This window comes from Vidua macroura, chromosome 10 (assembly GCF_024509145.1).
Source record: "Vidua macroura isolate BioBank_ID:100142 chromosome 10, ASM2450914v1, whole genome shotgun sequence".
In the NCBI taxonomy this organism is placed as follows: domain Eukaryota; kingdom Metazoa; phylum Chordata; class Aves; order Passeriformes; family Viduidae; genus Vidua; species Vidua macroura.
In genome coordinates this window covers 20,252,593-20,264,817 of record NC_071580.1, presented here as the reverse complement: position 1 = coordinate 20,264,817, position 12,225 = coordinate 20,252,593, and the positions used below count along the sequence as shown (strand labels likewise).

At 42.6% G+C, this 12,225-nt stretch overlaps 1 protein-coding gene across 10 annotated transcripts in view; it reads right to left on the bottom strand.

Annotated features, from left to right (window-relative positions):
• The window catches only part of MAP3K13 (mitogen-activated protein kinase kinase kinase 13), a 69,926-nt gene that overhangs the window by 41,672 nt on the left and 16,029 nt on the right, over positions 1-12,225 (bottom strand). For 9 of the 10 annotated variants that reach the window (XM_053985947.1, XM_053985950.1, XM_053985949.1 and 6 more), the window contains one exon: positions 1,742-1,887. The exons of the other annotated variant lie outside the window; for it this stretch is intronic. The gene's annotated coding sequence lies outside the window, so the exon portion shown is untranslated. The remainder of the gene's footprint in view (positions 1-1,741; positions 1,888-12,225) is intronic. 10 annotated transcript variants of the gene reach the window in all.

Here is a 12,225-nt window from a genome sequence, read left to right as displayed (position 1 = left end):
ATTAAATCACAGAACTGATCTTAAGGGACAACCAAAAGTTAAATAAACTTCACCCAAGGGGCACATCATACTCCATCATACTACTCCAGCTCAAACCACCAGCTTTGTATTGCACAGGATTTGCCCATCCCAGGAAAAAACAGCAACACATCAGTAAATTCAAGTCATGGCTAAAAGAGGCTGACTGAGAGCCATGTTCAAAAGCACATCAGCTGAAGCATTAACCCTGGGACCTTCCAGAGCTTTGCAGAGTGTTTTATAACCTCCAGTCCTCTATAAATGTCACAGTCTCCCTTAGGGCCAGACCTTACATCCTCAAGCCTCCTCTACTCACCACTATCACACAGAGCACTCCCATATCAAGTGCCTTGCCTATCAACCACAAAGAATCAGATAAATTAGAAGCAACAATGTCAATGAAGCAACTGATGAATTGTCACTGATGAAGCAAGGACAGGGTGGTTCAAGCAACTAATTGCTTTCACAGAGATGGAACCAGGTTCAAATCAAGGGAGAATTCAATTCTTCAGCAAAATACTTCACATTAATTATAGCCCGTAACAAGAGACAGCCAGAATCTAAATATATGGATGCTCTGCCTCTACATCACCCACCACTCCTCACAGAATGGGTAAAAATTGACAGCTTTTATATTAAGAAACAAATCCCAAAATGTAGCTCCATCTCACATCTTCCTGCAATCCCACTCAGAGGTGGCTCAGGCACATCCTAAAATTATGTATCTGTAGCTTTCTCTGCATGAAGCATCTCTGTACAACAAAAATCACACAAACATAGAGAAGATGTGTAGAACAAACCCATTTTCAGCCTCCTCGAGTGAAATATCTACTTTTTCTTGCATTATACAGATACCCAGCCACTAACTGAAGAAAACTCTAGATAATTTTATAGACAAGAAAAATGATTTTTCAAGCAGCATCTACAAAGAAACAAGCAACTATTTTTTACATATTCTTCTAAACTTAATTCCCCAAAGCTTACAGAGTTTTTACAGAATTAGCTCCTTTTCAGTTGTTCATACAGACAGATATATGTGGTTTGCTAATATACAAGTTTTACCACTTAATTTTTAATACATAAAATAGATGTAGTTAAACTAAAAAATTGCATCTATGACACAGAGATTATATATATATATATTATATATATTTTTATATATTATATATATATATATTATACATCAAGAGATTATATATTCATAGGAACAGCAATATCCAAAACAAACCATCAATTTCTGCATTTCTGGAAATTTGCTGGTGTCTCTACTCCAGCTACAACAGCCTGGATTCCTTTGAGAATCTGCATTCTCCAGCCAATCACCAGGGAAATACCATGCAAAAGTACTGATAACAATGGAAATAATATGCTAAAGCTATCCCCTCACAAAATCAATACACCTGAATTAATAGATTCAAATGCTTTCAGACTCCAAGTTATACTAGAAAAATGTAAACACTAACTTCACCCCCATCTATGCACCCACCCCTTTGGCACTTATCCCTTCCTGTTACTCCCATGGGAGCTGGATGCTATCAGGTCTCTGCAGGTTCAGCAGGGAAATGGCTTTGGACACAACATAAAGCAAGGTGAACTCAGCTCATCCCTACCTTAGAAAGGCACGTGGATTTAGAATTTAAGGACCACTGCAGGAGTGAGCACGTTATCATTTGTATCTTTTTGAGCTAGTTACTACAGTTTGAATATCAACAACTGCTGGTACCTGATCATTGTTCCAGATGCACTGGATGCCCATGTCCTCTTGGCTCACTGCACATGTGCCTCCTCTTCAGGTCACAGAAATCAAGCTGTCCTCGGAAGCTGCACCATGGGTAGTGTTTAGCACAGTCCAGCACTGAATTCTTCTCTCTAGAAAGAACAAGGAAGCTCAGAATCCTGCTGAAGTGTATTGAAAAAATGCTCCCAAGATCAACCCAACACATCCCCTCAGCACATCGTGATGTTACGTGGCACATTCGAAGGCAGCAGAGAACATCCAAAATTAAGTATGCACTTTCAAAAAGGAGCTGGGAGTAGAAAAATACATCAACATATTTAGTACATCCTTTCTTAGCACAGACACACACTCTATAATCCTTTTATGGTACAATTTTAATCTAAATTAAGCAAGCAGCTCCAGTAAAAGAGCTCAGAGCTTTCCACATTACAAAATTACATCAGGATTGGATTAGCCTGTAAAATAACATACTTCAAGGTAATCTATTAATGATATTTTACACTTCAGTTTATACTCAAACTCCAAGCTATTTGTTTTCCTAATTTTAAGCAAATTTTAGGAAAAGCATAACTTACTTCAGTCCTCCTACATACACACAACTCAAAATATCATTATTCCTGTTACTACAGAACCATGCAAGGAGAGAGACAACAACTACTGAGACTCCCAGTCCTGAGCCTACGGCACTTTTTCCACTCCTCAACCCCCCACCCCCACCAAATTTAACAGGCTACAAGACTTAGCCCAGTTCTACATAAAATTAAAGATAAATCAACACCTTGAAATTACAGAACTTTAATGCAAACACTAAACTACCTGGTCTTAAAAGAGTTTCTCTCTACCCACACATATGGTTTTCCTCATATCCTTCAGCATCCTTCAGACACAATTCAACCACCACAACACTGAGTAATAGGGTTAGAAATACCAGCACAGTCTCCTGCCAGAATTAAGAGACTTTACACAAAAAAAATTCCACGTGGCACCACCTGCCTCATGTTCTGCACCACAGTTCAGCTGCTCTCAAGGCCACTCCCAATGTTTGGGAAGTTCAGCACATTCCTCATTTTTTTGCTGAAGTAGGAGCAAAGGCCAATTGTATTTGAGAAAAATACTAAGTTTTGTCACCACTGTCATTTCATTTTCTATCTCTCCTTATCTTTGCTGGTTTGCCACAAAAACAGGACAGGTAATTCCACACTCCCAGTAAGGAAAAGCTTGTGAGGGCTGGGTCAGGCTACATTCAGAGGCTCTATTTGGGCAAACGAGGATGATGATATAACAATATTCTTGCACAGGAAAGTACCAGTTTGCAGCCTCTGTGGCCCCATACCAGGCCTGCATTAACTATTTTAATTACAGAACAAAAAAAAAAACAAAAAAAAAAAAACAAACAAAACAAAACAAAACAACAAAAAAAAAAAAAAAACAAAAAAAAAAAAAAAAAGAGTAAACACACATGTATCTCAACAGTTTTATTAGACAAACTTTAGAGTTTATAATTTATATATTAAAAATGTAAATATTTGCCTTTGTTCACAAGAAAATTACATGGTTCTACTAAATCAATGAAAAAAGCCTCAAAAGCCAGTAATTATAATTTTACCCACTATTTTAAGACAGGAAATTGTACATCTAAACACAAGGTTTATTTTCTTGCTTAAGAAAACATATACTGTAGGCAATACTACAGATGAAACAATAGTAAGACTGAAAGAATCAAAACCACACAAAATAGGAAAAAATGCATTGGAATACCTTATCCTTGTAAACAAAAATCATATACATGTATAGGAGACTGCAGAGAAAATTGGAGAGATGTTCATAAAAAACATGAGACACCAGATGCCCAAAGTTGGCCAAATGCCACTGGAATAAATTACTGCGTTTCACACGAAAAAAAAACCTCACAGGTTTTAAGGACAGGTTTGGAACCACCATTTATAACTGGCAGCCAAGGTGGGAATGGTCAGAGCCTAAATGGGAAGGGACTTGTGGGGCTGGAGGACTTTCAGCACCAGACAAGTTCAGTTCTTCCTGCAGTTCCATTTACCACCACCTTTTTTAGCCTTCAATTGGCTTTTAGCACTTGCTTCCCACATCCAACCTGAAAGATTTCATGCCTCTATAATCAAGTCCAGAAGCCAGCATGGTGTGTGGCAGCTTCAAGCTCTTAAGGATGCATAAAAGCACTTACTCACTGGGTAAAAACTGCCAATGTGAACAGGACAAACCCAAAAGCCAAATAAATACAGAAGTCACCCCTGCTGGGAACAGGGGTACAAACACACCTGCTGATTGAATTTTCTTTTTCTTCTTTAACATAATGATCGTGGACCCAAAGAATTCTTTCAATCTAGTATTTCTCATCCTACCAAAATACCAGCAGAATTCCAAGTATTTGGATTCAAGTGCAAACCCCTGCAGATGGATTTTTGCTAAACAAACTGAACAAACACAACGTTATTTGCTTCAAAATTCTTCTACTTGTGGTGAAAGCCGAGCTGTGCTGAAATCAATAGGACTGTTGGCATTGTTTTCCACTGAGCTGGAATTTCATTTCCTGTACCCCACTTCAGATGTGCTAAAAACCACTAGAACAGAGTTTTGACCTTTCACAACAACATCTACAGCTGAAAATAAAGCGTTTTGTGCAAAATAAATACTTACAGGGTAGGTTATGTAAACAGCATGAAAGCAGCAGCTGTGGCTGGTTTCTTCAGAGGGAAAACTTTGCCCCCAGCCTGGCTGCTCTGGATTAATGATGTTCCTGTTCCATACCATGGCTCTGAAGCCTTGGGAAGTCCCTATCCCAACCCAGCAAGGTGGAAAGGTTTGTTATTTTAACTGTTGGTTGATAACAGCTTATCAGCAAGTTTTCAAAGGTTAAGCTCAACACACATGCATGGCAAAAGTGCAAGGAAAGGACAAGGGAAACATTGAATTAGTGCTCCCTCTCCTGCTACAAGAGACAGAACTCTCATACCCCATGTCCTGCAGCAGTGCCAGCAAAGAAACTTGAACCAAAACTCCTGTTTGAACTGAAAACGTCTGAGAACCCAACAGAAGTGCCTTCTTTCAAAGGAGGAGCTTGCTTTGCCTGCTGCATTCCCACTGGCTGCCACACGGGATGGAAAAGCTAACCAAACTCTTTAAGTTTGGTCCTTAAATACAAGGCAGTTTTATTACTGCTGCCAAATTTATCACTGACACCAAGCTCCATGACAACTCACTGGAAAACAAAAACAAAATGAAATCTTCAATTTAGGGCATGCTATGATTTTTTATTCCTATCCCAATCATGTTACTGAACTATAAAGGGCTGATGCAACCTTAAACCAGAAAAAAAAAAACACCCAGTTACAGACTCATTACTAATTCATCCTGGCTGAAGCTGCATACCAGCAGCTGCTGCCTCTCTCAATTAACAGCAAATATTGAACAGTATTGTCATTTAACGGTGTTTACTGCCTGCTGCCCTGTCCACTGCCGCATTTTCAAATGCTCTGGCACAATTTAAAGCATCAACACTAATAAACAGAGCTTAGTTTAACCCCTTATGTATCACAGCAGAAGTGTTTTACTTGCTTCCTGCATTCATTAGGTGCTTGGCAGAAGCTGAAGCCCAAGGATGCAAGGTGCCACCAAAATGGGATCTGTAATTCAGAGGCCCACAAGGTGCTTGGCTTCTGCAGAGGGCTGAGCACAAGTGTGAAAAATGATGGGAGTAGTGCCAGCAGAACAGCTCTTTAGGAATTATTGCCAAAAAGTTGAAACAAAAGACAAAAAAAGGAGACCACACATTCAGCATCCTCTGTTGAAAAAATTTAGAACAATAAAAACCCAAAACAAATAGGGTAAAAAACTAAAAACAAAGCCATTCTTCAGGGAGAGCATATCAATGCTGTGATTCCTGACAACCCCATCCCTGCACAGGGGAGTAAAAAGAGCCCAAATTTGGACCTCCCTTCCCTCTACTGTGCCCACAGCTGGGTTGGAAGTAAATGATTATACAAACAGTGCAGCCAGAGCAAGCAACTGGAAGAGCAGCACTTCCACGCTGCCTCCACAGGCACCTCCGGGCCCTACTTGCTCCATGGTGTCAAGTTTGCTAGAAGCCACTGCTGTATAAGGGACTGCACAGATTCTACATTTCATTTCCATGCTGTGTTCCCAGCACATCAGCAGGAGGGAGCATCTCCAGGCTCTCCTAGGAGCCCACTGCCACCTGGGCCAGGGCCAACAGGTGGATACCAAGGGCCTGGTGAAGGGAGGGGATGCTGGGCGAGCCCAGCTCGACTGCAAGGTGCACACTGGCAATTTAGATACTACAGGAAAAGATCAAGCAGCTTCTGTACTGCATTTATTAGAGTAGAAGCTAGGATAAAGTCATTCCAGCTGATCCTGAAACTGGGAGAATTCAGTTATTTCTGAGGTACCTGGACATTTGTTCTACCCCTTCTGCAGAGAGAACAAAGCATGGGAGCCCCAAAGAGTGATGCTCTGAGGGCTTATCAAATACATGAGGGAATGGCTTGGAAAACTGGGCAGATAAATGTAGGCCCAGGCTCTGGCCAGGGCTCTCTGTGAACATACTTTCCTCAGGTCAGCATCTGGCTGCAAGTCCCCTCATATTCTCAGGTCCCTCTGCCTGTATCCTGTGCAACTCCTACAGCCAGCCTGGTTTGCTGGGAGGATTCCTTCCCTCTGGGTTCCCCCAGCACCTTTGTGCCCATGGGGTCTGAAGTCTCAGATATATCAGGTGATATGACTAATACCTGCCATCTGCTCATTGTTACCTTCCCTCTCCTTTCCTGAAGAGGAGTCAGCACTAAAGTGCTCGTTCCACTCGATCTATTTTAGGAGCGTGGGCTTTCAGCATCCATGCTGCACTGCTTTAAGCTAGCAAACTTAAAGAAGTAGACCATGCTCTGGAAGGGAAAATTGAGCACTGGTCCTGTAAAAGTCTCTGGCAAGGCTCAGGAACAACACTTTTTTTGCAAAAGTTATCTGCACTCCAGCATGCCCAAGGAACAGAGCTATTGCCCAGGTTTCACTCCAGGCCACAGAGCAGGGGCAGATGAGATGCAGGCCTTGGGAAGCATCCCACTGCTCTCCATGGAGACCAAGTCAGCCAACACAGCTTGGAGCATCAACAGGCAGTGTGCTGCAGCATTGGGTTATTCCCTGCTTCCAGCCATGAGGAGCTCCTACACAATCACACCACCTTGGAACAGACCAGGGAACAGAAACAGGAACCAGTAACTGAGGGCACATCTCTGCCCATCAGACTGGAGGGAAACCTCAACCTCAATAAAAGCATTGAGTCAACCAACAGCTGCTCCCCATATGTCATGGTCAAGGGGAAAAAGCAAACTGAGGACACAAAGGAAAGACAGAGAGAGGCCAGTGGAGAATAATTTGATTTCACTGTATTTCTCAGAGGAGCTGTGTCAAAATGCAAAGAGAAAAATCATCATAGTGTAGGAGGCTGAAAGATTTGAGATGGAGCAGTGAGGAGTCTCTGGCCCCATAAATGTTTAATTTGAGCAAAGCAGCAGATAAGTAGTAAGCACAGTTTTGCTGCTGTTGCTGAACTGCACACTCCTGCTTTGATTTTTAGATGACACACAGTGAGAACGTAAGTATAAAAATAAAATAGGAGAAAAGCACCAGGGAGATTTTCATACCTGACACTACAGACAGAGCTGCACAAGCCAGCCCCACACTCAGCTCCCTTCCTTCTCTCTGCTCAGGGCAGCAGCACCAGGGTGAGCAGCACACAGGGGGCTCTGGAGTGTTCCCAACTCTCAATTTCACAGCTCTGCCAGCCCAACACAGTGCAGGGGATAACAAGAACTACTGCACCACACCTGAGGAAGCAGCCAGGGCTGCAGATCACTGATAAAAAGCACCATGCTGCCTGCTAAGAACACTGTGAAACTGGAGAACTACAGAAGGAAGATGCACATGGAAACACAGAAGAAAATGGATCCCCAGAGCCCTAGGAGCAGAAAAAGGACCCACCTGGAGCTGTTCCTCTTGCAAAACTATCCCTACAAGGACTTCCTCCCTGTGCTTCTTTCCTAACAAATTAAATTTATCAGTAAGGATCATTCTTTCCCCATCACTTCCTTGAGTTATTCCCATCCCACTCAAAACAGTAAGTTCAAATTGGTTAGATAAATCCTGAAGAAGAGTTGCTAATTAGTGTTTCTTCCTGCCTAAAATGCAAGAAGAGTCTGAAAAAGAAATGAATGCATTCCATGACCCCTGTGAGATCTCCAGCTCCATTCTTCTTCCCTTTCCTGCTCTTTACTTCCCTTAGATTGCCACCTGGTCACCATTATCTGCTTCTTTCCCCTTCTTTTTCCATCAGAGAGAAGCCTATTTCCTTTCCCTACTTAAATATTTCTCATCTCAAACTTCACTCTTTTTCCTGTGTTTACATCCACTTGTTGAAATTCAGACACCTCCTCTGCTGCCTCCACCAGCATATCTAGTCTTCCTCCTAGTCTGCAATCCTAAAGAGAAATGTAGCTTCACTAAAACCAAGCATGAAGGTTCCATTAGACCCAGATTTTACCCCAGCAGCATAATTGTTTTATTGGAATTATGTCATTTATCCCACAGCCAGCTATGCCTGAGAACTGCCTGGACAAGCTCAGAATGAGAGCAGGAAACCCTTTGGCTTAGTCTTCTTCACTGCCAGTAGGAGAGCCTCATCCAGCTGCACACACTGGTAAGGTAGTGAATAGTGCACAACAAATGCTACTGAAATCTGTCCAGCCTCTGGAAAACCTCCACACAACAGGTGAAGGTCATCCAGGAGTACAGACTTTCTCTTTCAAAAGCACAAACAGATTTAAAAACACATACACTATATACACTAGTATTCATATATTTTGCCCTCTCCTCAAGGTTGAGAGTGTATTTGAGGAAGTGACCAAGAGATCCAACTCCAACAAGTAGTTTTCCACTTGTGAAAAAAATTAGGAGAAACAGAAACCCACAACACAGCCCTGATTAACCTCCAAGGACACAACTACTCATTGCAGGTACAGACACATCAGAAGTCTCTTTTTCACTGCATTTAGCTGCTGGGGAAAACCTTGCAATGCCAGGACAGCACCCTGGACTCTTCCACACACACCTGACACAGGAAGGTATCATCTCTGACAAAGCAGGACCTCAATTGTCACTGCTGGCTGCTCTGGATTTTCACCTTCCCAAAAGCTGATGTCATGGCATTTCTCCTTGCAAAACAATGACCTTTGCAGGTGTCTGGAGAAAGAAGCCAAGTCCAACACTAAAAAGATACAGATGACAAGGTACATGCTGGTGTGTGCTGCTACTCAAATGACAGAAAGCATTAAACACTTACACATTATGAGATGATTCTACTGTAACTGAAATCTCCTGTGACACAACCATGCCATTTTTTCTTCTGAGAAACTCACTCTGAATATACAAGGTAGATGGCACTGAGAAAGGGAAGCAGCTCCATCTCTTACCAAACACTGGTGACCTCACCCTGGTACGGTACCAAGGCTGCAGAAGGGACAACACTCCAAGGAAGCAGCTCTAGGACAGACTCACAGAACAGCTCAGGAGACTCAGCCAGTCATGCTTTGTGCCAGGGAGGCTCCCTCCTTACCAGGACCAGGGTGACACAGATACTCCCCAACCAGGACCCTCTGCCTTAGAGGAAAGCACAGACACATTAAATAACTTAAGCCATAAAAAAACCATCAAAACCTTCTTCCAGCCATCACCAGAGCTGCATTTTACATCTTGCTTCTCACTGGAGAGCCAAAAGGAAACTTTCCTCACCTCCACTGACAGCAGCAGCTCCATCCCCCCAGGACAGAACCAGCTGTAAATATTGGCTGGAAATATGTGTTCCCACTGGGGACTGGCACCTGTCTGTAATTGCTGGCAGCAGGGGGGGCAGGGGAGCCTCTCTTGTGCCAAATAGCAGACAAAACAAACCAAAGAAAAAAATAATGCCACGTGCATATACTGCAGTACATGAACCTACATGGCATTGATGGGGCCACTACATCTGTGTTTAGGCTGAAATGAAAACATTTTAGAACAGCTATACTAAACTAAACTACAAAAGCTGCTTATAAGCAAAATGACTGAAAAGATGCTGTGTCCTTTATGCAGCAGATCCAAGGTGAGGAAAGGCCACAAGGGTATCAGAGGTGGATCAGAGACCTGCAGGCCTGGATGTGAACCGTGGTCCTAGCAGAGATTTTTTCCATGAGTATTATAACACTAACACAGTTCATTCCATAAATACAACCTCAGCTTGCTAGAAATGCTTTTCTGACTGAGCACAGCACTGGCTGTGTAAGCTGGGTTGCAAACCTGAAGGTCAAAGCTACATGCTGACATGGATTTGTTGACTGACACCAGGAAAACTAAGAAAATAGTAAAAGGAGCACACAGGAAGAAGGCCAAAATACAACTCAGTATGTCTTGTGAAGACTAGACAAAAGTTTATGCAGGAGGAAATTTCTGGCTGCGATACAAATGTGAACTATTCCCTGAGAAATAGCCCAGTTCACCTGCTGAGTACCTGCCAGCCATTCTGTAGGAAGACAGGATGAATTTATAACCTGGCAACTTAAGGCTGAAGACATGGAGAGCAGTAGCAGGTGGCCTTTGATATCAAGGTCTTTGCTATTGCAGCTTCAGTACCTTCTCTTGCTCCAGGCAATCACTTGATCTCACATGATTCCCAGAAAGACCAAATTCTACTTAAGAGGTTGCAACAAAGCTCAGGAAACATTTTCTCTCAAAAGACATCTTGGGAAACTGAAGCAATCAGAATGATGAGGCTTTTTGCTCCTACCAAGTGCCCAAGGTAACAAAGGTAATCAAAATAAAGGCACAAAATAAGATTCTGACTGTAGATGTCAGTGTCTAATACAGGGATGATATTTCAGGGTCAGATTTTGTGAATATAATCATCTGAGATGACAAGAAGAATAATTTCCTTTAGCACATGACAGGAGCTTGCAGAGAAGAAAAGAACATTTAATGGTCCCTTCTGCCTCCCCTCTGGGTTTGCCTTTACTCTCCTCTGTAACAAACAGGTTGATCAAACTTTTTCCTTCCCACGTGCTCCCTGGGGAGGGAGGTACTGCAGACACAGGCTCGTTGCTCTCAGTAGTTTAAAAGCAAGTGTGTTGTACAGATAATGAGTCTCAGCTACTCAGGAAGATATGTATTTCAACCTGAAAATCATAGAAACTAACCCTGATGGTGCAAAATATCAACCAGGGACAGTGACAGTACGGACTGTATTTTTACCCAAGTGTGCGAATAGTTTCTCTTGCTCCAGACACATCATGAGTTCAGAATGGGTAGAAGTCTGTTCTCTAGGCCCTGCACTATCTCCTGGAAGCCTGAACACACTGGTCCATCTTCTTGAGGTCACCCCAAAGACAGGCAAAGAGCAGGACAGAACAAACAAATGAACTGCTCAGGAGTAGTTGGCCAAGGGAATAATGGAATGAGATATGGAGGGTTCTGAAGCCAGACTGCTGAGAGGAGAATAAAGATAAAGCACTATCAGAAATTAGTCTTGAAGATCAATCCTCAAGCACAATGCTGAGTTAGCTCCTTGCAAAGAAGAGCAGAGCAGAACATCTCCTTTAGCTAGGACCCCTTTTCTTCTTACAGGTCCCTTATTGATGGTCCCCTTGGACTAGAAGGCTATCAGCCAGAAAAATAGAAAGGATCCTGCTTGTGGCTACTGGGCATACAGCCTGCATAGCTGCATACGGGGCTGTTGGCTAACACCACAACACCTTCTCATTCCTCCCAGTTGTCTTGTTACCCTTGCACTTCCAAAAGAGACTAGAAATTCTGCTTCCTGAGTACTTCCCAGTGAACCACCACGGGATGCTGCAGAGAGAAGGGTAAAGATTCCTCTTACACAATCCCTGTCAAGGTCCTGGTCCTTTAATGTGCTACTCAGAAATGTTACTTCTCCTGCAGTGTCACAGTCCAACACCTCAAGACATGACAGGAGAGAAACATATCTTAGGAAAAGGTGGGAAAGGTACATTTAGAAAGTAATTTATGCCACTCCTCCAAACATTTAAGTATGAGCTAGACAGTGAAAGGGGTTTACTGGAGCTTCTGTGCTGCTGTGCCCTCCCTGCTTCCAGCACCAGGGAAGCAGAGCCATGGGATGAGGGTCAAACTCCTGCATGGCCAGCGTAGCACAGTTTGGTGTGATTTGGTTGAAGAGAAATGACTCAAAATGGCTCAAACATCAGGTTTGAAAGCAGAAAAAAAGCCTTTCCTGACAAACATGTTGGTCAAAGAAAATCCCATATTCTTTTGACCTCCATGTGTTACTGCAAATATTCATCTAGTTTGGGTTTGTTTTGGTTTTTAAAAACAAAGCACCAGAAAGAATGAAAACCATTCCTAATGCACTTACATGC